This window comes from Panthera tigris, chromosome E2 (genome assembly GCF_018350195.1).
Source record: "Panthera tigris isolate Pti1 chromosome E2, P.tigris_Pti1_mat1.1, whole genome shotgun sequence".
In the NCBI taxonomy this organism is placed as follows: domain Eukaryota; kingdom Metazoa; phylum Chordata; class Mammalia; order Carnivora; family Felidae; genus Panthera; species Panthera tigris.
In genome coordinates this window covers 7,753,079-7,781,069 of record NC_056674.1, presented here as the reverse complement: position 1 = coordinate 7,781,069, position 27,991 = coordinate 7,753,079, and the positions used below count along the sequence as shown (strand labels likewise).

The 27,991-nt window shown below is 53.3% G+C and overlaps 1 protein-coding gene across 2 annotated transcripts in view; it reads right to left on the bottom strand.

Annotated features, from left to right (window-relative positions):
• LRRC4B (leucine rich repeat containing 4B) overlaps positions 1–27,991 on the bottom strand; it is a 62,259-nt gene that overhangs the window by 26,191 nt on the left and 8,077 nt on the right. Inside the window, exon 1 of one of the 2 annotated variants that reach the window (XM_042970343.1) lies at positions 12,998–13,051. The exons of the other annotated variant lie outside the window; for it this stretch is intronic. The gene's annotated coding sequence lies outside the window, so the exon portion shown is untranslated. Of the gene's footprint in view, positions 1–12,997; positions 13,052–27,991 lie in introns of those variants that run through there. 2 annotated transcript variants of the gene reach the window in all.

Here is a 27,991-nt window from a genome sequence, read left to right as displayed (position 1 = left end):
TCCTCCATGTCCTCCTCACTCTCGCTCTGTCCCCATCACCCTCTCCGTAGGTTGGGGAGCCCGTCTGGGTCAGATTCTCTGTCTGTCTGTCCGTCTGTCTCGGTCTCTCTCGGCCAGGCTCTGTCTGTCTCTCTCTTTCTCCGCGATTACAATTTCTAGTCACACGGCAGTGCAGAGCCAAGCTGTGCCTCAGCTCCCTCCCTCCCCACCCCCTCCCTCCTTCTTTCTCTCCTTCCGAACGGGGAGGGCGCCTCTCCTCCCTCCTCCTCGGCCCCCCTTCCCTGCACCGAGAGGCCTCCCCCTCCCCCGCTAATCAAAGGCTCCGTTATCTAATTAACCCATTGGTTCTGGGCGGCAGGGGAAGGTCGGGGGAAGCGGGGGGAGGAAGGTTGACGGCCGGCTGCCCTGGGAAGGGGGGGGGGCGTGTGGGCTGTGCCAAGCCCGGCCTCGTGGCACAGACTGGCTGCAAAACCAGGCTGGGCCACGGCTGACCCCACCCCCCCCCACCGCTGACCACAGCCACCCCTCCTGCACCTGTCCCCAGGCCCAAGGACAGACAGCCTAGCACAGTCTCCCCTCAGGAGCTAGTACCTCCAGGCCCCCCCGGGGGAGCTCCCTGAGCCCCTCACCACGCCGCGTGGCCATTTACTCCTACCCCCACCACTGACACACCAGCGATCCTGGGCCAACATCCTCGTCACCCAGTCCTGCAGCCAAGGGCCGGCCCCCATTCGTGCCACAAAGAAACCCGGCCCCAGATGCAGCTCTCTCCCCCCCGGACCTCAGCCAGGGCCCGCTAGCCGCCTCCCCATACGCTTCTGCAAAATGGGCAGGGAAGCCGCTCGCGTTTCTTCCATTCACCCAGCCAGCCAGCCAGCCGGCAGATATTTTCTGAGTCCCTACTGTGTGCAAGCACTGGTGTCGGTGCCGCCAAAGGCCACCTCCATACTCAAAGCCCAGGGCACCCGCAGGGCACACAAGGTAAGTGGCAGCATTAGGGCACATGAAGCAAGGGGGACTGTTTCCCTTGCTGTGTGACCTCAGGCCAGTGACTTCGTGGTTCTGAGCTGCAGGAAATGCTGGGAGACGGGGCGGGGGGTGGGGGGGTGGGGGGGTAACAAGAGTATCGGCCTCCTAGGGCTGTTGGGGGCCGGCTAGCTAGATCCTCAGTGAAAACGCTCTACCTGTGCCCCACATGCAGATCTGACCCCCTTTCCTCCTCGCCCCCAAGCCATCTCCCCTGAGATCAGAGTCCTTCTTCACTGGTGCCCCGCTTCTGTCCCGCCCTCCCTCCCAGTCTGTTCCCACAGGCAGCCAGAGGGGTCCTGTCAACATCCAACCTGCCCTCCAGACCCTGCCCTCCTCTGTTCCACAGCCCCTCACCCCCTCACTCAGGTGGTCTCACTAGGTGCAAGGGCAGGGGACATCACCTGGGCTCCCAGGCCCCCTCTCCTCAGGCTGGGCCACTTCTCTGGCTTCAGCTCTGGTCTCCTCCCCTGCTCACTCGCTGACTTCAGGCCACACCGGCCTCCTCAGTTTCTGGAACAGGCTGCATACATTTCTGCCTCAGGGCCTTTGCTCTTGCTCTTCCCTGTCTGGATCCCAGAGCCCCCCCCCCCCCGCCCCCGCCACCGCCCCGCCTCCCAGATTGGGCCTGCCTCCTCTCAGGTCTTTGCTCAGGTGTTACCTTCTCCGGGGAGACCATCCTGACGACCTCAAATCACAGCACCCTAGCCGTCTCCGGAACCTTCACTCTTGTACTTTTCTATATGACATTCGTCACCATCTAGCCTCTTACAAACCCACACACTTGAGTGTAAGCTCCCCAAGGGCAGGCACTCCATCTGTTTTGGGCAGTTTGGTTCCCAGTATTTATGACGGTGCCTGGCACACGTTAGGTGCTCAGTAAACTGAGTGAGGAATGAATGAGCGAGTTATCATGGCTGTTAGTCTATACTCCTCACGGACTGAACACTTTGCCTCGTTACAGTTGCACGGAGACCCACCCGCACCCAGCCCAGGACACACTCTTAACAGCTGCAACCTCTCAAGCTCACACCTCAGGCGGCCCAGAGCCTGAGGTCCCCGCCCATCCCAGGAGGCCCGCCCAGCAGAGGCAGCACATCCCTATGCAAACACAACTGCCTTCAGTTTGACGCCCGCGCCGCACCAAGGCGCAACCTGGATGGAGAGGTCCCAGGTACCACACTCTAGAGTCCCAAACAGCAGGCCCCCAGGGCAGCTCCTGCACCCCACTAACCGTCATGCTGTGAGGATAACCCTTTCCCTGCTGAGCACGTTCCCAAAGCCCTGGGGCACACGTCTGAGCGGTCCCGACACCACTGACGATGTCGATGCCTGTCAGGTACCTGGCATTTCCTGGGGCACTGTTCTGGGCTCTGTACTTGGCAATAACCGCAGTTCTCCCCTGGGCCCTCGGAGAGGCGCTGCTACTACCCCCATTTCACAGATAGGAAAGCCGAGGCACCGAAAGACAAAGGCACTTGCCCCAGGCCATGCAAGGCTACGAAATGGTCCCTCCCTGGTCAGCCTCACCAGAGCCAACAGGTCCCAGAGACCCCAAAGCTTGTCAGGACAGCAACCTCAGTCCCACGGAAGTCTCTCAGGGTGGGGGGACATGTTAAACAATAGTCAGCATCCTGCAAAGCCTGTCTCATCCCCACTGCACAGGATGAGACAAACCTCCCCTGGTCCACACCCTGCTGCCAGAGGTCACATGACCTGCTGTCAGCGATCGCCTTGCTCCCCACAGTGCAATCCTAATAGCGATGGGAAGCGTTTCCTGGGCACCCACAACGTGCCTGGTGCTGGCCTAAGCACTGCCCGCGCCTGCAGCCACTGGCTTCTCCCCGTGGCCTGTTCTGGTGTCCATGTCACAGTTGGAGCAACAGATCGGGAGGGCTGAAGACACTGGCCGATGGCCGGTCACACAGCTTGTCCGTGGGACAGCGGGCATTGGAAGCCAAGGCCCAGAACCTGGCCAGGTCACCACGTGCCCTGGGGGGAGGCCTCTTGCCTGTTCTCCACCCCTACCTGGTCGAAGGAATGAAACAGCCAGAGAGGCAAGAGGCCCCAAAGAGAGAAGAGGGGCGCAAGGCAGAGAGGGGCAGAGACATGGGAAGACAGAGGAACAAAGACAGGGGCTAGAGACCAAAACACGACCGTGCACGAGGGGCCAGGGAGAGGGAGAGACTACAAGAAGGGCAGGAGAGCAGAGGAAGCCCGAGAGGGACGTGCGGGCCAGGGGAAGCATCGCCATCCTCCCCAGACCAAGCTCTGAGAGATCTCGGGCACCGTGCCTGAGAGGATTCGGGCAGACGGCAGGTCGGAAACTCGGGGGCCCAGGGGAGGTGGGGCGAGGAGAGAAGGGAGGCAGGGAACGTTCCTGTCGGGCATACTCATTTTTCTGGGGGGAGTTCAGAAGGTGAGAGAAAAGATAGGAAATTGACTGCCATCGCAGCAAGAGGGATGGAGGTTAGATCTAAAGAAGAACTTCCCGACTGTGAGGGACTGGGGCGGAAGTGGAACCTGGAGCCAGGAGGGTGGAGAGACATCAAAGCCAGAGAGAGCTGAACACTTCTCTCGCTGGATGCCTGTCATATGCGCAAGGCTGGGAGCTGTTAAGTTGGTGGGGGGGAGGGTATGGGCAGAGCCGGCTTCGGGGACGGATGAAACAACTTCACACGTGTGTCCCTCTGAGCCAGTCCCTGTCCTGAAGGCTTTTCAAACAAAAGCAACCCCAAAGCCCGGAGAATCGACAGTCCCCTAACTTTTGAGCTAGCAGAACCCTGGGAAAGGCTTGTGGGGGCTCAGCCCTTGACTTGCCCTGCCCCCACCTCTTACACTGACATACTTCCTTTGCTCCCCAGCCCTCGGATGGCCAGAAGGTACCCTGTAGACAGCGATTTGTTCTGTCCATCATTGTCCGTCTCCCACCAGAAGGTGAGCTCCCCAGGCGGGGAGTTTGTCTGGCTTGCTCACGGCTGCGTCCCCAATGCCCACACGCGGGCCCCCACAAAGCCTCGGCAAGAAGAGCCAGCGAGCACCCCCTACCGCCAGGTCCCCTGCTGGCACTGGCTGGGGAGGCCGGAGGGGAGCCTGTGAGCACAGGTGGGGGTTCCCGGAATGTCTAAGCAAATCACCGCCCATGGGCCCATGGCCGGTGGAGGGGAGTCGGGAGGAGGTGATCGCAAAGCTGAGACCAGAAGCAGGAGCAACAGGTGTGCAGGTGATGAAAGGACCCCAGGGTGCCAAGGCCTGGGGGCCAGAGAGGCGGGTGGGGGTCAGGGAGCCACACAGAGCCCAGCTCAGTTACAAAGACGCCCCACCCCCACAGTAGGCTGAGAAGCAGGGGTGCTGGGGGGGGGTGGTGTTGGGGTAGGGGAGGGGCGAGTCAGCTCTGGGTTGGAAAGACCTCTCTGAGTAAACCAGGGCGTGGGGGGGCGGGGGAGCTGAAAGCTGGGGAGGAGCCGGACCAGGGGTCCAGGGGCAGAGGGTGAGGCTGGGGTTGAGGGTATGGAGAGGAGGGAGAACGGAGGCATGCAGCAAATTCGCCAAAGCCAAAGCTGCGGAACTTGGAGGAGATTTAGGAGGCGAGGCAGAGGGAGGAGCCGCACTCTCCTTACAGATGTGGGGTCAGATTCTGAGAGCCAGGAAAGGAGACAGGGCACCAGAGGAGGTCGGAGATGGGGGGAGAAAATAGAGCGATCCCTAGACACAGGACCCCCAACCCCAGTCTTTGCCAGTAGGAGGTGAGCCCGCTCATGCCAGGGGCCCGGGATGCTCCAGGAGCAGTGATGGAAGGCCCTGGGTGGCCCCACCAGTCCCTGGCCGTGAGACGCTGGGCCAGCCCCTCCATCCCTCTGCCCCCCCCCCTCTGTAACACAGGCCGTTGGTGACACTTGGGGGCTGCGGGGCTGCGGGAGGCTCCGGCAAGGGGGCCCAGGGCAGGATCTGGTGCTTTGCAAGTGACCTGCAAGGGTGAGCTGGGACCCAAGACCTGGCTGATAAATGGAGAAAGGAAAACGCGGCTCCCATCTCTGCATTGCTGTTTCCTGCTAGGAACGTTCCTCACTCCATTTCCTCATCGGAGAAATGGGGATTAATAAGATACCCTATGACAAAGGACTGGGAGGGCACGGGTTTGGGGGATGCATGAAGGCCTGAGAGCAGCAGCTGTCTACCAGCCGGCATAGAATGTTCTGGGAACTGATGCGTCGCTGCCCAGTGGCAGTCTCTGCGACTACGGAAGAAACGCTTTCTGTGCTGTCCAACATGGTAGCCACGAGCACGTGCGGCTGGTGAGCGCCTACTGAGTGGTGAGTGTGACTGAGGAATTGAATTAATTTAATTTAAATTAATCTAAATGTCAATGGCCACACGTGGCTGTAGTGGTTACTGTATTGGAGAACGTGGTTCTGACTGCTGGAGTGGCTGTCCCAGTGTGTGTCTGGCTGAAGCTCAGGTCTGCACGGAACTGGCTCTGCCTGAGGCCCCCGCGAACACACAGCCCCGGGCGGGCTCCCAGCTGAAGCGCGACCTCCAGGCCCCCTCTCTTCTGTGTACACTCTGTGCGATTCTGTGTAGCTCTGGGATGTGGGGGTCAGTATCACGCTGCTGAATTGAATCTGCCTGGGTGGGGGGGTGGGGGAGCTAGAGCCTGGCCTGGTATTGGAACTTTTCAAAACAGAGGTCACCGCCAAGGCTCCGGCAGGGGTGTGTGAGGTGAGTTTGCAGGTGGGAGGGGTGCAGTGCGAGCCACCTTGACCGTGGCCTCCCTGGCTCCTTCTCTCCTTGCTGGCCCCTGGAAGGGCAATTCTGCAATTTGTTTTCTACCTCAGGATGTGTGTAACTAATTTTATTTTTTTTGTGTTTCTTTATTTATTTGGAGAGAGAGAGAGAGAGAGAGCATGCGTGCACGTGCAGGCAGGGGAGGGACAGAGAAAGGGAGAGAGAATCCCAAGCAGGCTCTATGCGGCCAGTGCAGCACCCTACATGGGGCTCAATCCCAGGAACCGTGAGATCATGACCTGAGCATAAATCAAGAGTCAGATGCTTAACCGATTGAGCCGCCCAGGTGCCCAGGCGTGACTAACTTTATAAAAGGGATGTGTGTATGTGTGTGTACTACTAAAAGTAATAAAAAGTGGGAAAGCACTTGAACTGGAGCAGTGTTTCTGGGACATCCACACGTGTCCAGATCGCCTGGGATCTTGTAGTGCAGATTCTGACGGGAGTGGGGGAGGAGTGGGGAGACTCAGGGGCCGGACTTCCTGGGGATGCTGGTCTGGGAGCACCCTGCGCTCCATTTCAGGATGAATCACGAACTCTCCTCCTCCCTCCCCCTGCTCCGTGGAAGAGTGTGCTCCAGGCTGGGCCAGACCCTCGTTAGAACCTCCACTGCCACAGTGACTAGCCCTGTAGCCTTGGGGAGGGGATGTCACCTCTCGGGGCCTCAGTTTGCTCCTCTGTGAAATGGGGAAAATAGCTCATCTACCTCCGGGGGTGGTGGAGACTCTGGTCCGATACCTGTGATGGGTTCAGCGTGGTACCTGGCACAGAGGAAGCTCGCACTAAAATTATTCTCTAACTGTGACCCTCCTCCTCCGTGTCACCACACCATCACTCTAGGACGACGGAGAGCTGGAAAGAGACTGGCATCAGGGAAACTTGGGTTCAAACTCTGACTTGCCACTGGCTCGTTGGGGTCCCCCTCCTGTCCCCACCAGGCTCTGTCTGCGGAGATAATGATACCCAGCTTACTGGGGGCTCATGGTGACATGTCTGGTGCTGGGCACTTGAATGACAGTGATATTAAGGCTATTTTCACTGGGTCTGAAGAACAAACCTCTTTCTCATTCCATGACTCAGTCTCCCTGCTCCCCATATGTAAATCCAGCATTTCCAGCCGGATCATTTATTGAGGAGTGGAGGCGGGGGGGGGGGGGACGGACATCGAATCACCTGAGGAATCCGTGCCCCCCCACCCCCACCAGCTAGACATGGATTGGACCCTCCCACACCTGGTGAGGAGAGCCCACTGTGAGAATCGGGGACGGTTGGTCCTGTCCCCTGGAGGCATTACAAGGGCATAAACGAGGGGAGGCCCTAAGTTACAGGAACCTTAATGTCTCTTTTAAAGTCTAACCTTCAGGGCACCTGGGGGCTCAGTCGGTTGAGCATCTGACTCTTGATTTCGGCTCAGGTCATGTTCTCATGGTTCAAGGGATCGAGCCCTACATCGGGCTCTGTGCTGAGCATGGAGCCTGCTTAAGATTCTCTCTCTCTCTCTCTCTCTCTCTCTCTCTCTCTCTCCCTCTGCCCCTCTCCCCTGTTCCCGTTCTCTCTAAAATAAAATTACCAAAAAAATAAAGTATAACCTGATATGAGTCTGTTATTAACAATCTGATTATTATTAACAATCCTAATTTCTACTTGGAGGGCCTGATGGGCCAGCAAGTTCCACTCTCTGGGTCTCAGTTTACCCCCCTGGAAAGCAGTGGTCTCAGCTGGGGGAAACAATCCGGAGGGTGGCCCACACCTGGGCTTGCAGCCCCAGCGAAGCCACTTCTGGCTGTTGACATTGGGCGAGGGACTTCTCTGTGAGCCTCAGTCTCCCTGTATGCCCAACTAGGGATGATCATCGTGCCTCCCTTGGAGGTCTTCCGTGAAGGGCAAGTGGAGAACAGCCACGCAGGCTGCCACAGAGCCTGGCACGTGGTAAGCTCTCCGTGGACTTCAGCTCTTTTCATTCTTATCTCGGGCCCTGTGCTTGAAGGTTCTAGGCAAGGGGAGGGTACATCTCAGTGTTTACCGCCTGGGGTTTACCCCTCAGGACAGCCAGGGCTGGCACCGCTCTCTGACCTTTGTCTCACTGCTTGGAACAAGAGCTCCAAGGCCTAAGGTCAATTCTGTGGGCAGGAGAGTGGGCTGGGGGCTTCAGGAAGAGAAGAGGGCTGCCTTAGCGGGCTGAGACAGGAAGGGGGTGGCCTGGGCTGCTGGCCCCAGCCTCCCTTCCCCCTGCTTCTGGGTCCTATACACGCTTCTCAACCCCCAGGCCGGACCGGGCATTCTTTCTCTTGGCAGCCTTCTTGGGGACCCAGTGGTCCCCTGGGATGGACTCCTGCCTGACCCCGAACTGCAGGGTCCCCTAGCAGCCCATCTCCCGGGCCCCCAGTGCAGCTCCTCGGCCTCCACCTACCACGACAACGGTTGTGCCTGTAGGTTTCCAGGCAACAGAGGGGCATTTGGGCTCTTCCTACTCTCCTGCCACCCCCCTGCCTGGCAGAGCCACCTTACTTTCAGGGACCCGGAAGGGAAGGTAAAGGGGCTTCTGCTCAGTGAGGATGGAGGCGTCCTAAACTCAAGAGACGAGGAGAGGAAACAAAGCCATGCTCCTGACACCCCAAAGGGTGATGGTGGAGTAACTCAAGCTGGGCCCTAGCCCTGTCATGGCCCAAAAGGTACCTCGTTGTCTGCACCCTGACCTGGAGGCGGGGCCAAACTAAGCCCCTCCCTTTCCCAGAACAGGGCCCCGGGTCCATCACAGGCCCTCTGTCCCCTGAGACCCGCACTTGGACCGGATGAACTCCCAAATGTGCACCCGTCCTCCAACACACAGGGAAACCTACCCCTGCCTGTGCTGCCATCCTGCACTAAGGGACAAGCGTGGGGTCTGTGGCCCGCCCCGGCGTCAGCCAGCCTCGACTGGCTGCCACATGGTGGCTTCGGGAACGCCGCAAGGGGCCAGCGCTTCCCAAGCAGATCATGGCTGTGGAGAGCTCCTGTGCGCCCTGCACCCTGGTGGTCTTGCGAGTTTCTGCCTCCACGGGAGGGAGGGGGCAGGCGAGCCTGGGGGCTGGGGCAAAACTGCCCCGGAGGATGATGAGGCAGGAAGGCCAGGCTGACAAAGCTCCCGGCCAAGGGGGCTCCAATTTTGGAAAGAAACCAGAGAGAAGCAGCGTGGAGAGAGTGACAGGGCAAAAACCAAGCCCGGGGCCAGAGAAAATAGCCAGGCTTGAGAACTCAGCTGCCTATGGAGCCGGGCAGGTAAGACAGATGGATACAGCAGGTTAATAGAGAGTGGGAGCGGTGGCCAGCAGGCACCTGAGCACAGCCCATGGCTAACCCAGAAGGGGAATGTTTCAAAAGAAGCGGGTAATCTGGATTTGGAGCAGGGGGGAATGTCATTGACATATAACATTGTATGAGTTTCAAGTGTACAACATAATGATTCAGTATTTGTGGAATGATTACCACAATAAGTCTAGTTGACATCCGTCACCACACGTAGCTACAATTTTTTTTCATGATGAGAATGGATTTTTACGTGAAATCACTATTTTTTTTTTAAGTTGACAACACATTAAATACTTGGAAAGCACTGGGGGGAAATAACACTCAGGGCCCACAGGACGCAGGGGAAGCGCTCAGGAATGTGGGAGAGTGAGTGCAGGGAAGACAGAGCAGGAGGCAGGGAGGAACCTATGGGCTGGTGGGGGTGAGGGAGAGTGACACAGAGGAGCAGAGAGCAGAGCCTACAGGGAAATAGAGGCAGGTTTCACAGCAGGTGGGCTTTGAGAAAGAAATACTGATGAATAAGTTCATCTGTGTGGACCCATACACTGGGCTGTAGGGCTGTAGGGCTGTAGGGCGAGGAGGGTCGCCCCAGGGGAGAGCCAGGGGAGAGCCAGGGGAGAGACGGTGGGAGATGGGCTTGATAGACACAGGAGGTCCGGGTAACATCTAGTGACAGGTGCCCGGCCACAGAGGTGGGGGAGGGTGAAAGATGGGGCAGGATGGTGGAGAGAAGTGGGGAGGAAGGGAGACAGAGATGGGGACCGTGGCCTGAGAATGGAGCCAGGGCGCCGGAAGGAGTTCAGTGCTTCCCCTCCGCCTCCTGCCCCTCTGCCCACCTCTGCCCAAAGACCTGCCTTTCCCCTTGAGGCCTCTGTGACTGTGCACGAGTCCCTGCGCGCCTGCACTTGGCCATGGCTCTACCTTGGAGGGATGTGTCAGTGGTCCTCTGGCACCCGATGGTTTAATCCTGCTGTCCTCGAGACCCCTGGGAGCCCTCGGACTCTGGTAGGCGGAGGGCATTCCCCCAACCGCCTCTGGGTGGAATTAAGGGTGATGGCCGGCTCCAGTCAGCACACACCTGTGCCCCTCACACTGGGCTCTGGGCTTGACTGTGTGCGCGCAGCTCTGTGACATCCCCAGAGCTCCGAGGCCACCTCTGTGCCTCTCACTTTGTGTCTCTTGGCGCACGTGAGTTCATGAGGCGACCGCGTTTGAGGGCCTCTCTGGCCAGCATGGTTCTCCACAGGGTGCTGCCTCTGTCTCTCCCTCCGGGTCTCTGTGCGTGAAGGGCTGTGCGTGTCTCTATACGTGCACTTGACTCCGGGTCTTTCTCCTGGCCTCTGGCTGACTCTGGGTACCGCAACCCTGTTTGTAACTGGGTCTCTGGCTGCCAGTGAATAACTGTGTGTGTGTGCGTGCGTATGTGTGTGCTCTCGCACACCTCTGCCCACTCGTGGCTCTGTGTCTTTCTCACACTCTCCCACCCTCTGCCCATGGCTGGTTCAGGTCCCTCGCAGTTCACTGTGCCTCTAATCCCCCCTGCACCTCTGGTGGTGGAATGTTCTCTGGCTCCTTCGTGCCAGCTCTGTGGGTCTGCACACACCCTCCCTGAGTCTGTGGCTCCCTGTGTCTCTGCCTAGGCCTCTTGCTCCTCTGTGCGTGTGGATGGTTGTGGGTTCCCCTGTCTGACTCTTGCTTTCTTTCAGAAATTAGGTGAGTAACTCTGTGTACGTCTGGCTCGGTGGTGATGCACCCTAATTGTGTGTGTGTGTGTGTGTGTGTGTGTGTGTTTGGGAGTCTTCTCTCACTCTGGCTGTGCCTCTATCTCTCTGGCTCCCACGCTCCTCTGCCTTGTCGGAGGGTCTCTCTCAGCGCCTCTCTGCTGCCTCATTCCCTGCCCCTCCTTTCTGAGTGCGCCCGCTGTGTGGACAGCCAGGTGGCCAGGATTAGAGGGGACCCAGCGAAGAGCAGGAGGAAGGCGGGAAGCGGAGGCTGCAAGATGCAGGTTGGAAGGAGCCAGGAGACAGAAGATGCTCCAGGAAGAGGGAGGGGCCGATGCTGGCCAAGGTCCTGGGGAGTGGGGAGTTTTTAGGGGGGAGAGGATGCTGCCGGCTGCCTGGACCAGGAGGGAAGCGACTCCGGCTACTCCCAGCTGCCGCTGGAGCCCGAGTTCCTGTCTGGCGGCTGCGCGGCCGGGACTAGGGATGTGAGGCGCATAGCAATGGGGCGCTGCGGAGGCTCGACTGCAGCTCCCAGCTGGGGAGGGGGGTGGGGAGGGGGCTGTGGGGCAGCCCTGAGGCTCCCTTGCCCCTCCCCCTTCCCAGCTGGGCTCTCCCCAGGGGATTTCCCCACCCTGAGAAAGTGGCGACGGGAGAACCGGGCCTGAGGCTGCGGGGAGCAGGGCAGGGAGGAGGAGAGGGTGCTCGTGAAGAGCAGCAGAGGTGGGGGCGGGGAGAGAAGGGTCAAGATGGGAGTGGCCGAGAGGAAGGGATCGGGGTGGGTGGGCGAGGGGGCATGGGGGGCCTGGTGACTCAGACCCTGGAGAGAGACCAGTTGGGCCCCTGGCAGGACAGAAGGGAGGAGCCCGTGGAAGTGGGGGCTTGCAAACTTGGGTGGAACCCTGGACAGAGCCTGGGCCTCGGGCTCCGGGACTGATGAGAAGTTGAAAGTAGGCGATCGGCAGGAAAGAGAGATTTCAGAGAAGAGGGCTCCAGGACTGGGGGGTCGGGGGCTGGGGATCCCACGAGGTGAGGAAACAGGGATGGGGGGGCTCTGAGTGAGGAAAGGTCATAAAAGGCGGTCCCAGACACAGATGGGTGTGAGCGAGAGAGAGGCTGGTGGTAGTGCTAGGGAGAAGCCCCCTGCCTCCCCATACAAGGATCGGAAGCAGAGAGGGGAGAAGACAAGGGTTCCGGAGAGGAACAGGGTAGGGAGTGGGGCTAGAGGAGAGAGGGGCTAAAGTCGGGGTCTCCTGGAGAGAAGGTCAAGGGAGGGGATATTGGGGGGGGAGAGTCAGAGATGGGGGTGAGAAGACCCTGAAAGGAAGGCAAGGTGCAGTTAGGTCTGAGAAGAGCAGGTGTGAGAGTGGAAAGCCAGCAAATGGGGGGAGGGGTGGTCCCCAAGAGGAGAGGGCTAAGGACGGTGGGAGGGAGGTAGTGGTTCCGTGGAGACACATGCCCAAGGATAGAAGGCCCCGAAGCAGAATGGGGTCAAGGAAGGGGGTTTCGGGAAAAGGGAGGGGCAGGGGTTTCACTGCCCACCAGGAGGGGTTGGGGGACCCCAGAGAGAGAAGCGCTGAAGATTGGGGAGGGGGTTGTCTCGCTCCCCAGTCACCCCCTCCGTCTTTCCCATTCTCACTTCCCAAACTCCCCGGTTCTCCCTGGTTGCCAAGGCAACCGCTCCTGCCAGGCGCGGTCACCAAGGAAACCCCGTGCCCGCCTCTCCCCCTTCCCCATCACTGGCGTGCCCCCCCCACCCCAAGCAGCAGCGGTGTGGAGGGTGGGAGGGGCAATGGTGGGGGAAGAACTCAGGCTCCCACCCCAGAAAGGGGGGCCCCAGGTCTACACCCGGTGAGCCCCCCCCACAAGCCTACATCTTCAACCCCGCAGCTGGATACGCGTAGCGACTGCCGGACGTACACCACCCCCCGCCCGTCCCCAAGGCAGCGGCGACCCCCCAACACAGAACTCGCTCGGCCCGGAGAACCCCCACCCGACTGCTTCCCCCACCCGCTTCGGCTCTCCATCAGGCCCCGCCCACTGTCCTCTGCCGCCGACCCCCCCCCCCCCATCCCGGAGGAGGCCTTAGACCACGGTCCCCTAATTAAGAGAATGCCCCCCATCCACCCTCCGCGGTTCGGCCTCCCGCCCCCACCCGGCGCCCCTCGGCAGCTACTCACAGCGAGGAAAGGGGCTCCTTCTCCGGGGCAGCATGCCCGGCCCGCGGGGGGAGGACCCCCCCAATGAGGCACAGGGATTTGGGGTGCGAGGCCCGCTGCGGGGAGGCGCGGGGGGCGGGGCTGCGGCCGGGCCTGGGTCTCTCGAGTTCTCCCCCCTCCCCGGCTCCTGGATGGGGAGGGGGCTTCCGCAGCGGTAGCGGTGGGGTTCGGGGGGCCGCTCTGCCTCCTCGCTCGCCCGCCCGCCTGCCGCCCGGCCCGGCGCCCTCGCCCGCCGGCCCGCCGCCCGCCTTCCTTCTTGCCTTCCTTTCTTTCCTTCTTTCTTTCCTTGCTTCCTTCCTTCCAGCCTTCCTTCCTTCCTTCCTCCCTCCTCGGGCCGCCGGCGCCGCTCTCCCCCCACCCCACCCCCCCAGGCCCCGGCCCCGGCCCCGGCCCCCGCCTCGGACGGTGCGGCAGCGACCGCGAGCAGCCGAGAGCGGCGGAGACGGGAGCGGAATACTGATGATGGAGGGGGAGCGGGAGGGAGGGGAGGGAGGGCGCCGGGAGTGGGGGGGGGGGAGAGGCTGCCCGGGAAGGAAAGGAGGGGGGAGAGGAGAGAGGGGAGGGAGGGCAGAGAGGAGGAGAGGGAGAGGAAGAGGGGGTAGAGACGGGAGAGAGAAAAAAAAGCAGAGGATGGGTCAGGGAGAGAAAAGGGGAGGGACGAGAGGGTGGAGGGGGGGAAGGGTGGAGGGGTGGAAGAAACACAGGAGGGAGGAAAAGGGAAGGAAGGAAGAAGAGGGAAGAAGAGAGGAAGGAAATCGGGAGAGGAAGGAAAAGAGGGGAGGTGAGAGAGAGAAAGGTGGGGAGGAGCGGAGGGGAGAGATGGAAAAAGGGGAGAGAGAGAGGCAGTGTCCTGGACTGAGGGGAAGCAAGAGGGGGAGAAAGTCCTGGTACACCTTTGGTAAATATTTGCAGAATGAATGCGGGAGGGAAGGGTGAGGGAGATAGAAGGGAAGAGGGGGTAGGCAGAGGGGGAGGAAAGAGGCCCCAAAGGAGGGAAGTAGCCAGGGAGCCGGGACAGGAAAAGGCCCAGGAGCAGGGAAGTGGGGGAAGGCAGGCAGGTCCCCTTTGGGGACAATGTGGGGAGGGGGAGTGGGGGCTAGGCGCTACCTCTAAGGGCTAAGAGCCCAGGGGGAAGCCGGCAGGACAGGAAAGAGGGCCAGGAGGATCAGAGTGGGGAGCTGAGAGGACAGAGGCTGGAGGAAGGCAGGGAGCCTGAGGAGGGGGTGGGGCAGAGGAAGAGCAGGGAGGTGGGGTCCTTGAATCGCACCGCGTCCCTGCTTCATCCTCCCCACCCCCACCCCGTCACTGAGAGAAAAGGATCCTCATGTCCATTTTCATCATGAGGACACTGGGCTCTCAGAAGATCAAGGGCAGGATCCAAATGCAGAGTCCTGGGTTCTGGAAAGGGTATTTTGAAGGAGCTGGAGAAGAGGTCGGGCCCAGGCATGGAGCCCCTGGCCCAGACCTGTCAGGTGCAGGCGCCTGGAAGGGGGCAGAGAACAGAGCCCCACAGCCTCCCACCCTCGTCCTCTCACCTCCCCCAGGTGTCAGCAGCAGGTGCGGGGACACATTTAGAGTTGTGAAGGGGCGTTGCACCTCCGCTTCAGGGAGTGGGGGGGGGGGGGGAGGAATGCAGAGGCCCAGAGGTCACCTTGCCTTCTCCCTGCCCCACCAACTTCCCTGTCCACTCAAAATGGGGAGTAAAGAAACCCAGCAGGGGGCTGAAAGGAGGCAGCCCCTATCCAGGACACAGAATTTCCTTCCATGTTCTGAAATTAGGGCAGAAATCTCACCTCTTCCTTGTCCCCCCGACCCCACCCCCAAGAAGTCAGGCTACTACTAACTTGGGACTTGGAGGAGAGAGAAAAGAGAACAGTTCTTTTCCTCATTGCTGATGTCCTAGAGAGACCAGACTCTCTCTTTGTCCTTCTTCTCAGAGCCCCTAGAGGAGGAAGGGTGGCCCCTCTACTCTATAGGCAGAAATGGGGCACAGCGGAGGAGGCTGGTCTGGGGAAGGAGGGGGCTGGGAGGCGGGATAGGAAAGTAGCCCAGACAGACATCTGTAATGAGCCAGAGCAGGAGACAGACCTGGAGTTCACAGGTGACAAGTGAGGTCACATTTGGGTGCAGTAGAGGCATCTGTGGGTGGGGAATGGGCAACCCACAGACCTGAGAGCTACAGAGAGGGGAAGCCAAGAGAGGAGAGACAGGCTAGGGCCACAGGGCAACAGGTGGGGTGTGGAGCTCTGGGTCCCCACCTGAGTGCTGCTCAAACCTGGCTCAGGTGAAGGGCGGAGTGAATGCGTGTGCACCCCAGAGTGCAGCATAGCGTAGGCCCAAGGTCAAGGGCAAAACTGTAATTAATAATGGCAGCCAGCGTGTTCCAGGCGTACTATTACTGTGGTCAGATGCGGTGCTGAGCACTTCATGAACATCTTGTTGGCTCCTTACAACTACCCTGAACTTGACTCCTAGGGACGTGGGCAGGCCCAGGGGGAGCAGGGTCTTGGAGGTCCCTGCCGTGCCAGCATTAACCCTTTAGTTACTAGAGGGTCCCTGAGAGAGGCCAGTGCAGGGAAGAATTTCAGTGTCTTCCAACCCGTGCACCTACTGGTCCATACTCTGGAGCTCTGCCCGGAGGGTATCATCACCCTTGTGTGGCCGAAGGAGAAATGTGTTGCCATTAAGTTCACTGGGGACCTGCTGGGTACCTGGTGCTGGTCAGGGCCCTGAGAATCAGCTGGAGAACGGGCTGGAGCCGGTCCCTGCTCTCCTGGAGCGTACCTTCCAGAAGATAGGTAACCCAAGGACCTATTTCAGATAGGATACGTTAAAAGGGGATCCTAGGCAGGAGATGGGCTGGTCGGGCATCATTGGGAGGACAGACTTGAGATAGTCAGGGGAGGCCTCCCGGAGGACGTGGCCTTGGAGCCGAGACCCCCACGATGAGAAAGAGGCAGCCGCGAGGGTGCACAGAGAAGGGTGCCCAGGAAGAAGAAATACGGGGAGCAGAGGCCCTGCGAGGACAGCAAGCTTGGGCCGTGTGAGAGAGGAAACTAGTGTGGCAGAAGATGCGAGAGACAGGGAAAGTGGAAGAGGATGAGAGTGCCAAGTTTGGCTCAAACGCGACACCAAACCTCCACAGTATTCCTCTGCCCCCCAAACTTTGCCCTAAAGCTTAGCTCAGGTGGCAGTCGTGAGTGACCTACATCCTGACCCCCACTGTTCTTCCACATTTGCAACACTCACTGGGGCCTATGATGTACCAGAAACCATATTACCTCAGAAGGGGTGGCAGTGACCCAGGGGCCCCTGTCACAATGGAGACTGAAAGGTATGTTTACGATTTCAAAAAGCCAAATGTAAATTGCATATTTCCTTTGGGATGGCATTTCAGAGGCTAACCCAAACATCAAATTTCTCTGCTTCAGGCTGTTAAGAAAAAAAACCTTTTTTTTTTTTTTTTTTAAAGAAAAAAGTGTTTAATCCACTCAAGTGTGTTAACCGCTTTTCTTACCTGGATCAGAAGCTCTGATGGGTAGTTAGGTATACTCTGATAAATAAAATATGGGCAAAGGAAATTGCCCCTTAATTTACTTTGGTTTGCTCAGAAAACTCTTTCCGGGGGCACCTGGGTGGCTCAGTAGGTTAAGTGTCCAACGTTGGCGCAGGTTATGATCTCACAGCTCGTGAGTTCGAGCCATGTAACAGGCTCTGTGCTGACAGCTCAGAGCCTGGAGCCTGCTTGATTCTGTGTCTCCCTCTCTCTCTGCTCCTCTCCCCACCCTCAAAAATAAATAGACATTAAAAAAAAAAGTCTTTCCAAGTGGGATCCATGGGGGACAGGGGTATCACCCCCACTCCGCCCCCACTGTTCATGTATTTTATCCAATATCCTACACTTAGCAACTGCTGTGGGCCTTCACCTCTGCCGGTGAATCATTAGGATCATCACCAACGGTGGAGAGTTCTAGGAAGGGGGAAACATCATAGTGGGTGCTAAGCTAGGCCCGAGAGCTTACCCCCAATTCTGCCCTTTACGACATCTCCAATGCAAACCCTAACCTGAATTCTTAGGAGAGATGGTGACCGCTGGAAAGTGAACACGGGGTCGGATGCTCAGCTTTCACAGCAGAGTAACCTCTTGCTGTCTGCTCATCGGGTTTCCAAAACATCTGTGGCTCGTCCTGCGTCAGGGTGGCTGACCAGATTTCCCAAAAGTGGCTGCAACAATATCCCCCACCCCATGTGCTCTGACCCTCCTCTGCGTCCCATCCCTCAGCCTGGCACAGCTTTTCTCACTTTTTATGACCAACGGAGTGTGGCAGCAGCAAAGCCACGTGACTTCCAAGGCTAGGTCATAAATGAGATGAAGCTTCTGCTTTATGCTGGAATAGTCACTCTTGAGCCTCTGGTGGCTATATACGCGCATGCTCTGCCCTGAGGCTGCCATGCCGGAGGAAGAGCAAACGAAGCCATGTGGAGAGACCGCGGAGAGAGGCCTGACGCTATCTGAAGAGGGAAAGGTGCCCGGCCAGGGCACAGCTGCTTTAGTTCTCCTGTCATAGCACTCCCCACGATCTCACCGTGTCTACTTTAAAGACCCAGAGCCAGAACTGCCCAGAGGAGTCCTTTCCAAGTTCTCGACGCACAGAAACCTTAAGACATAACAAAATGACTTTGTTGTTTCAAGTCACTAATAACTGAGGGTGATCTGTTACACAGCAATAGATAAGTGCAACAGTCAGCAACACGGACCCCTCACACTATGGTTCTTTACCTGACCATCTCAAACCATCTGCTTCCACCGAAAGCTTGCCTGAAATAAGCACGTGGACCACGCTGGGCTTAGTTTCTAGATATTCTCCACCCCCCACCCCAAAAGAGCCAGACTTCTTGGCAAAGCAACTGCTTCCGGGTTTGGGGTGGGGCAAGTACAAAATAAACCTGGGACGTCTTTTGTACCAGAAAGACAAGGAAGTGCTCAGAGACGGATGGGATCATATTACAAGGACACAGGAGCCAGCTTGAAGGGGTTCTCCTGGCAAAAACTGGGACAATTTGAGCATCAAAAGGAATGGCTGTGACAGTAACACGTTTTGTGTGTATGTCATACACACCCATAAATGTACCTATATACGTATCGCATCTAGATATGACAAATATGATGACATATGATAGAATGAGATCACTAGTTTGAAGCCCCAGATTCACTCCTGCAAAGGATCATCAGGATATTCACATGTTACCTGCAGGTTACTCATACCTTTCTAATGGAGAGAAACCGTGCTCAGCACCTTAACAAGGTGAAAGCATCATTAATTTTGAGACAACCTGGCATTATGTGCCTCCTGAAGTAAAGCAGAATGAAGAGCCCAGCATCACTTATGGAGTTTCTTCGCCAAGAATATTTAAATTGAATCTACTAAAGCCTCAAGACCCCTGGTTCCCAAACTGTATGCTGAGGCACCCTGAGGGAACTGCAGCAAATTCACAGTGGGCCACAATGTGCTGGTGAATGGTTAACAACTAGTTCTCTGGAAAAGAGTGGTCACTGAACACTGTGACATCAACATTCAGGTACGAAGAGATGCACCATGCCTTCTTCTTTCTTGGAAAGCCAGTATTGGCGGCCTCCTGGTTATACGATATTTCAAGTTTTCAGGGAAACAGTGATACTTGATATCTATTAGACACCACCTGAACCACTAACTCAGAGGCAGTTTGCTGTTTCAGCAGTAGATTTGCGCTGCGTTTTGGGGGACGATAGGTCGTTGGGAGACCAGGTTTTTAGTAGTTCTGTAATTAAAGGCAAGCACTGCCCGGAAAATCTCTGAGGAACAGGATATGAAGGTGGTGGTGTCCAGTGTGATTCTGAAGTTGGAGATGTTGTATGTTGCCATTCCGTTACTCAGTAATCCGTGTTAAGAATGAAATAAAATATTTTTCTTTTAATTTATGTGCAATACTTTTTCAACTGGTGCTAAGTGGTTAGAACACAAATATTTAAGTTGTACATGTATAACCACTTAAACTGGTATTTTATTTTAATTTTTTAATTTTTTTTTTAAATGTTTATTTTTGAGAGAGAGAGACAGAGTGCGAGTGGGGGAGGGGCAGAGAGTGAGGGAGACAGAGGATCTGAAGCAGGCTGCAGGCTCCGAGCTGTCAGCACAGAGCCTGATGTGGGGCTCGAACCCACGAACCGCGAGATCATGACCTGAGCCCAAGTCAGACGCTTAACTGACTCAGCCACCCAGGTGCCCCTTATTTTATTTTTAAATTTTATTTAATTTTTAAAGTAATCTCTACACCCCACGTGGGGCTCAAACTCACAACCCTGAGATCCAGACTCCCATGCCCCACTGACTGAGCCAGCTAGGCACTCTAATAAATGGGTATTTTAGTTAGGTGTTTCTTTGAGGCCTCAGTGCACTGTGAAAAAATTGCTGAGCCACTAAAGGCACTGTGGAGTGAGAATGGGAACCTCAGCTCCAGACCTAATTTCCATCTTATAGAAAATAGGATAGAGGAACAAGTTAAAAGGCACCATGAAGAAACAATCACACAAATCCAGACTGTGGAGCATTTATAAGATAAGTAACCTGGTCTCTTCAAAAAGTCCGTATCATGGGGCACCTGGCTAGCTCTTCGTAGGGCATGTGACTATTGATCTCTGGGTCATGAATTTGAGCCCCACACTGGGCATAGAGACTACTTTTTTAAAAAGTCACTATTATGGAGGAGATAAACAAGGTTGGAGTAGCTGCTCCAGATTAAAAGAGATTAAAGAGATGTAACAACCAAATGCAATGCATGAAACCTGCTTGGATCCTGAGCTGAAACATTTTTTTATAAGCCCTAAAAGACCATCTCTGGGGCAGCTGGGAAAATGTGAATTTGGTCTTGATCTTAGAAACATTAGGGAATCAATGTTAATTTTATTATGTGTGATATTATGATATTATGATTATGTAGGAGTATAGTCTTATTCTTCGGAGGTTCATGCTGAAGTATTTATGTCTGCAACTCACTTTCAAGTAATTCAGCATTTGAAACGTGAATAATTGTTGAGTCTAAGTGGTGGGTAGATAGATGCTCATTAATTTTTTTTTTTCAAATTTTCTGTAAATTTGGTGGGGATTCGGCTGAGAGAAGGAACATGTAGGGCAGGTTGCCACTTGCAGTTAACCCCTCCCCCTCCTGCATAAACAATGTCTCCTTCTTTGCACCAGATCTTTGCCCTTAAGATCTTGCTAGTATCTCTCATCATAAGACACAAGAATTCCCCAAATTTCCTTTGCTGCCACATTTCCCTGCAATGCACCCTGTTCTTTGTCCTTCTCAGCAAAACTTCTAAAATAGTTGGGAAGACTCACCCTCTCCACTTCGTCATGTCCTAATCTCTCTTCAAACGCCAGCTGGGATGCTGCCCCCACTCCGCCCAACTGCCCTCGTCCAGGTCAACCATGGTCTCCGCGTTGCAAATCCTGGGGCCACTTCTCCATCCCTACCCTAGTCATCCACTTAGCCGCACTTGATAAGGTACCTTCTTTAACCGGTTTCCTCTCTTGGCTTCAGTGACTCCAAACCCTCTTGATTTCCTTCTCCCTTACCAGACTCCTTTGTCTGCTTCTCCACCTTTGCTTGGCTTCTCAATGTGAGAGGACAGCCACAGGGACCAGGCCCTCCCTGGTGCTCTGCTCTCTCTCCCTAGGTGACCTCACCCAGTTTTAACCGCCCCACACTGGTGACTGTGGGTCTCCAGCCCTAACCTCTGCACCGAGCTCTCCCTGCATGCACACTAAGGGCTAGTGACACCTCTATTTCTCAAATGCAACATGTCCAAAACAGAGCTCTAGACTTCCGGCCACCCCCCCCCCCCCCCCCCCCCCGCCACACACAGCCTGTTTTGCTTCTAGTCTTTCATATCTCAGCAAATTTTACACCCAGAATTTATTTGTCGAAAGAATGTAGAAGTTGTTCTCAATGGTGCTCTTTTTCTCATCCTCATCCAACTCATCATCCAGTCCTGTGTCTCTACCTCTAAAATACATTGCAGACAGTCCCTTCTTTCCATCCCTTCTGCCACCACAGAAGCAACAGCCACCATCCTCTCTCCCGCGGCCAGCCAAAGGCCACCTCACAGGCCTTACTGCCACGCCTGCCTCCCTACAACCCATTCTTCACACAGCAGCCAGAGTGATCCTATTAACATGTAAATTAGATCATATTATCCGTCTACTTAAGACATTCTGAGGACTTCCCACCCTGCTTCAAATTAACTCTGCACTCCCGAATGTGGCCTCTAGGGCTCAGCACAGCTGGGCCCTGAAAGCACTCCATTTCATTTCCTACCACCCTCCCCTTCACTCCCTACACTCCAGCGTCTTCCAAGACAGTGAGTTCATTCCTACCTCAGGGCCTTAGCACCAGCTATCCTCTGCCTGCAACACTCTTCTCCCAGATCTTCACACGGCTGGCTCCTTCAGATTTTCAGATCCCAGTTCAAATACCACCTCCTCAAAGAGACCTTCCTTGTCCAACTTGTTTAAAGGAACCATCCTACTCACTCCTGGCCACTCTTTATAACAGGACTCTGTTCTATTTTCTTCATAGCATTGATTCATAGCTGAAATTTTCTTATTTGTTTGTTTACCTACTGCTCACTGACTGTTTTTCCTCACTGGAAGGCAAACTCCTTGAGAACAGAGACCTGCTCTATTCTCAGTGATTACTACATCCCCAGTGTATAGAAAGTGTCAGAAAAATTGTGTGTTTTCATTAAGTTTGTTGAATACGATACTTCATACATCCAGTCTTCTATGTCCTTCAAATGTGCTTCTTGAAACAAAACCGTCCCTCAGTATGATGAAACACTACCCGTGTCTGTTGCACCTGCTGTGCATCAGACAGGGGCTCACGTTATCTCTAACCCTCCCAGCGATCCCACGAGGAAGGTGCCCTTATTCTCCCTATTTTACAGAGAAGACTCAAGTTCAGAGAAGTGAGTACTTATACCAGACCACACAGTAAGCAAATTTAGATTGGATGCCAAACCTGCTCTATCTGACTTCGGAGCAAATGTTCTTTCTACTCTGCTTTACTGTTTGGGACATAATTGAATCGCAATTTCTTTCCAGTGTGATACACGGGGAACTCCTGCTTAGGGCCGTGATGAAATAACTGATACCAGATTCGCCCTCCTGTGACAAACAACTTGTGTGGACAACATATGTGAGGTCACTGTTTCCAGGCGCGGAATAAGCAAGAAAGAAGGGGACTGTGATCCTAAAACCTGTGCTATATAACCCGGTAACTTCAGTCTTGGGTATTTACCCAAGATAAATGAAAACAAGTACCCTAAGTAGCTGCACAGCTCATACTAAGACTCGGGGAAGACTGTTTGGAGAATCTTTATTAATAATAGCATAAAACTGGGGGTGCCTGGGTCGCTAAGTTGGTTGAGCGTCCAACACTTGATTTTGGCTCAAGTCATGATCCCAGGGTTGTGGGATCAAACCCTAGGTCGGGTTCTGTGCTGAGTGTGGAGCCTGCTTGGGGTTCACTCTCTCTTCCCCTTTGCCCCTCTCCTCTACTTGTGCCCACTTTCTCTCTGTCTCTCCAAAATAAAATATTAAAAAAATATATATATTTATAATATATATATTACATATATATATAGTAATAATAACGTAAAACTGGAAACAACCTCAGCTTTCATGAATAATGGAATAGACAAATCCATTGCAGTGTATGCATAAAATGGAATACTATTTAGCAACAAAAAGAATAAACTACTGATACATTCAACAACATGAATGAATCTCATAGACACTATGTTAAGAAAAAAAGGACACAAAAGAATACATATGACATGATTGTATTTGTGTAAAGTTCAAGAAAAGGCAGAATTAACCTTTAGTAATAGAAATCAGAACAGTGGTTGCCTATGGGGTTGGGGATTAATTGGAAGCAGGCACAAGAGAACTTACTGGGTTGATGGAAATATTTTGTTATCTTGAATGACAGTACTGGTTACATGCGTCTACAGATTTGTCAAGACTCAGTGAATTGTAACCTTAATATCTGCATTTCTCTGTATATGTAAATTGTTCCTAAAAATAATTCATTGGCCTCTATTTCATAGAAGTTACAAAAGTAAATTCTAGATGTTTTATATATCTAAATCTAAGAGGTAAAACAATACAGCTTTTAAAAGAAAGCAGAGGGGACCATTTTCATGTACTTGGAGCGGAAAAGATGTCTTAAACAAGACCAAATTAACCATAAAGGGAAAACATGGTAAGCTGGACTATAGTAAGAACTTCTGTTCATCAAAAGACACGATGAAGAAAGTGAAAAGGCAAGCTACAGACAAGATGGATTCTTATCTAGAAGATATAAAGAATTCCTTCTAATCAATAAGGAAAAGTCAGACAGACCAATGGAAAAATGGGCAAACTCTTACCCTGCTGAAGGGAGCACAGATTGGTATAACCACTCTGGAAAGCAGTTTGGTAGGATCCTTGAAAGCTGAGCGTCCGCACACCCTACGACTCCCAGGGATATATCCACCAGAAATGCATACATGTGTTCACCCAAAGATACGTACAAGGACTTTCATAGTAGCACTGCTCATAATAGCCAAAATCTGAATATAATCCCAATGTGCGTTGACAACAGAATGGATGAGTAAATGGTGGTACAGCCACAAATGGCGTCCCCACAGAAATAAGAATGAATGACCGACAGTCACATGCAACGACATGGATGGATCTCGAAACAATTAGATGGAACGAAAAAAGAAGCTCATCCCAAAGGAGGCAAAACTAACCTATGGGGTTTGAAGTTAGGGTAGTGAATACCCTTGGAATGAGCATGGTGCCTGGAAGGAAACGTGAAAGGGCTTCTGGGAGGCTGGGAATGTTCTCTTTCTTGATCTGGCTGCTGATTACATGGATATGTTCACTTTATAGAAATTCACTGAGCTGGACACTTACAAATGGTATATTTTCCAAATATACAATATGGTATATTGTATATATATGGTATACAATATACAAATGGTATATTCCCTGTGTATATTATATCTATATATCTATATATCGATATCTATCTATAAATCGATATATCTATCGAATATCTATCTATTCAATATCGATATATAGATATATCTCTTTAAGCTTTTCTTTTTTTTTTGGAGTAAAGTAATTCATGATTGTATTAGTTTTCTATTGCTGCTATAACAAATTACCACAAACTTGGTGGCTTAAAACAACACAGATTTATTATCTTAACAGTTTTGGAGGTCAGAAGTCCAAAGTCAGTCTCACTGGGCTAAAAAGGTGTATTATGTCTCTGGAGGCTCCAGGAGAGAATCTGTTCCCTAGCCTTTTCCAGCTTCTAGAGGCGCCTGCATTCCCTGGCTCATGGCCGCATCACTCTAACCACTGCTACCACTGTCCCATCACCTTCTCTGACTGATCCTTCTGTCTCCCTCTTGTGATTACATTAGGCCCACAAGGTTATCCAGGATAACCTCCCCCTTTCAAGATCCTTAACCTGGTCACATCTGCAAAGCCCTTTTGCCATGTAAATCAACATATTCACAGGTTCCCGAGATTAGGATGTGGGCCTCTTTATTCTGTCTGCCATAATGATTGTGAAAGAACAGGTGTCAAAGAGAGAAAAAGTAGCAAAAAAATGTCCACACTCTCACCCTCCAAATACGATCGCTCTCTAACAGTTTGGTACATTTCCACTTAGTCTTCAAAAGCATAGTTACATTCATACTTCATGTAAAATGTGTGCATTCTGCTTTTGTTCACTGAACATTACCTCATCAACATTTCCATGCTAAAATATATTTTTCAAAATGTCATCTAAGATGGCTGTGTAATGTTCTATTGAGCAGATACAGCATAGTTAACTTAACCATTCCCTGCTAGTTGGATACCCTGGCAATTCCATTTAAAAAAAAAACTATCATAAATAACATCATGATGAACCTCTTTGTATATAAGTCTGTTTGAGTTGCAGGTGGATTCCCAGGCCTTAAGAGCATGACCATTTTTCCTGTGGTTGACAACCTACCGCCAAATTGCTTTCTAGAAGGGTGGCAGCAATTTCCATTCCAACAGTGCACGTGGGCAATGATGTCTGTTTCACTGCGCTCTCACCAGTGTTGAGTGGAACCTTAAAATATTTGTTGCTCATTTGATGGGCAGAAAAAAGAATCACTGAGTTGTTTCAGTGCTATGACCTTGGGCTTTATCAAAAGGAACAAAATGAACAGTTCACTGCAAAGTTTTGTTAATGACTCAGTAATTCAACTCATAGGAACTTATATGAAAGAAATAACCAGACAAGTAGACAAAAAAAAAAAAAAATGTACTCAAAGATGTGTGTTCTTTGTGATGGCAAATTTGAAAATGTTAAAATGTTAAAAATAGAGTATGGGTGACATTGGGGAAGTCACTGTACCTGTATCCTATAGTTTTCATTTCTAATCACCATTGTCCTATTTATTAATCATTCAGAAATTCATCCATCTCACACATGGATTAAACTCTGTGCTGAGAGCTGAGAGCTGAGGATACAGTGATGAACAGAACAGTGGGAAACAAAAAGGCTGCACTCAGGAAGCTTACAGTGTTGTCTCGTCGACTGACCTACCTTACTGAAGGATCTCTTCGCCTCTGTTTGCCCTTTTAAAGACAAAGGGGAGGGGGGCGGAAGGGTCGGGACAGATACCGTCTGTGGCCTTCCAAATCCAGTTTCTAGGTCTCTACTTCATTTACTTCTTATTCCCCTTGTCAGACTGAAATCTCCTTGAGGGAGTATAGTGGGGGATCTGCCCTCTTGTCAGCCCAGCAGGCACGTCTTCCTCTTTCAGGTAGTGGCACTGTCATTTCCCTCTGGGACCTCTTCTGGCCCACTGTGCCTTTACGTGACTTCCGTACAGCTAACCTATCACAGGTGTTAGGAGAAGGTGCCTGACCCGGGCCTGGCGTCTCCCAACGAATGAAAACCAATCTCAGCACCTTTGCTGGGGTTACCAGGGAAAAGGTGTTGGCTTGACCCTGGGGCTGGTTAGCTGGTAGAAATGAAACCTGGAGCTGCCGGTGACCGTTTGCTACACTCGGGGCTGCTGCACACGTTTGGGCAATCTGTGTCCTGCACAAATTCAGCCAGTGCTTGCCAAACCTTATGTCCTGGATACAAGACTGTACAGCCAGATGGAAGGGATGCCTTTTTGAAATTTGTCCACCCAGAGTTAGCGGCTTTTTGTAATTTGTCCAGTCCAGGGGCCTCTTGTTTTGTTTTGTTTTGTTTTATAATTCTCCCTCAAGGCACCCGGTGACCCTGCCGTAATAGAGAAGAGGCTGCCTGAGAATAAAGGCAACGCAGAGGAAAGCAAAGGGGAGAAACCAAGAGACGCGTTCCTGCCAGCAACGTTTGGGTGCCTGAGCCAGCCATTCCTGATGCTGACACTAGTCCTAAACTTTTCAGTTACACGAACCAAGAAATGTACACTCTTCCCCCTGCCGCTTCCCCCCACCCTTTTTTTTTTTCTTTTGCGTAAACCAGTTTTCACCGGGGTTCTGTTACTTCCAAGTGTAACAGAACTGACCGATACCATGAAGGACTGCTTGCTAACTCTATCTGGTCATACTGCTCAGCACTCTCTCATTTCCCCTCTACGGGCCGTCAGTTTACTTAACTCTAAAATGAAAGAAATGAGTCAGCAGTGTTTCCTATTTCAATGCTGATTATATATGCGTGATTTTAGAGAAATCTTGTTACATGAAGTAGGGAAGGTTGAGCTTATTGACCCCATCCTACAGCTGTGATAACGGCAGTTGGGAGCAATTATGTGATTTGTTCAAAGTTACATAAAACAAGTACACGGAGCTGCTGGGATTTGGACACTGGGCTGTCTGGCTCCAAGTCCTGTGCTCCATTGACAGGTGGGGAAGCTGTGATCCGTATAGAGAAAGCAACTTTAAAATCACAGGGAATGGGAAGAGGGGCAATTAGTGGCAGGCTCTTCGGATTTCCACCTGGTGCTTTTCCCCCCCGCATTGTGCTACCTCTTGGCTGAGAGTGGCCATAAAAGCATTTTGGAAAAAAAAAAAGTCAATATATATTTCCCTATAGGACTGGTGAAACTAAGCTGACTGCTGTATTCCGTGTTGATGGGGATGTGGGAAGATGGGCTCTCAGCCCCACGGCGCGCAGAAACGAAACTCGGTATACCCGCACAGCACAGCCGCCACCTTGTCGTGGCTTCATCACGTGCGCAGGGTACCTTTTCCTACCTCTTCACTTTGTGCGGGGTCACATGACTTGCTTTGGACAAGGGCTCGTGGGTGAAAAAACGACCGGTGCCAATTCCGAGTCTAGGACTTCGGTGGCCTAGTGTGTTGCCGTTTAATCCTCTGAATCTCTGCTCTGGCCACCAGAGGCTTTCCGCAGGAGCAGACCCTCCCTCCGCCTGAGCCCCAGAATGGAACACCTGGAACAGGTCGGAGCCAGCCAGCCCTGTAGCCTATGGCACAGCAGCTCCAGAGAAGCCAAGCTAGATGAGCCAGCACATGAGCCAGAACACACGATTATTATTCGAAGTTGCTGCGTTTTTGGTATTCGCTGTATAGCAGTAGTTGAAAGTTACAGGAGATGTTTATTAAAATAAAAGGAATACACCCACATGACCTGTGATTTCACCTGTCCTTATTGACCCTAAGGAAACAGACATTTACCCAAGGAAATCTGCATAAAGATGTTCACAGCAATATTGTTTTTAAGAGCAAAGAAACAAAAAAGAACCCAAATGTCCAGCGACAGGAGAATAGATAAATAAACATGAGTTTTCTGGAATACCATTGCAGTTCTTAAAAGAAATGGTACAGAGCTATTTAAGTAAATCTGGATAGATTTCCAAGACATATT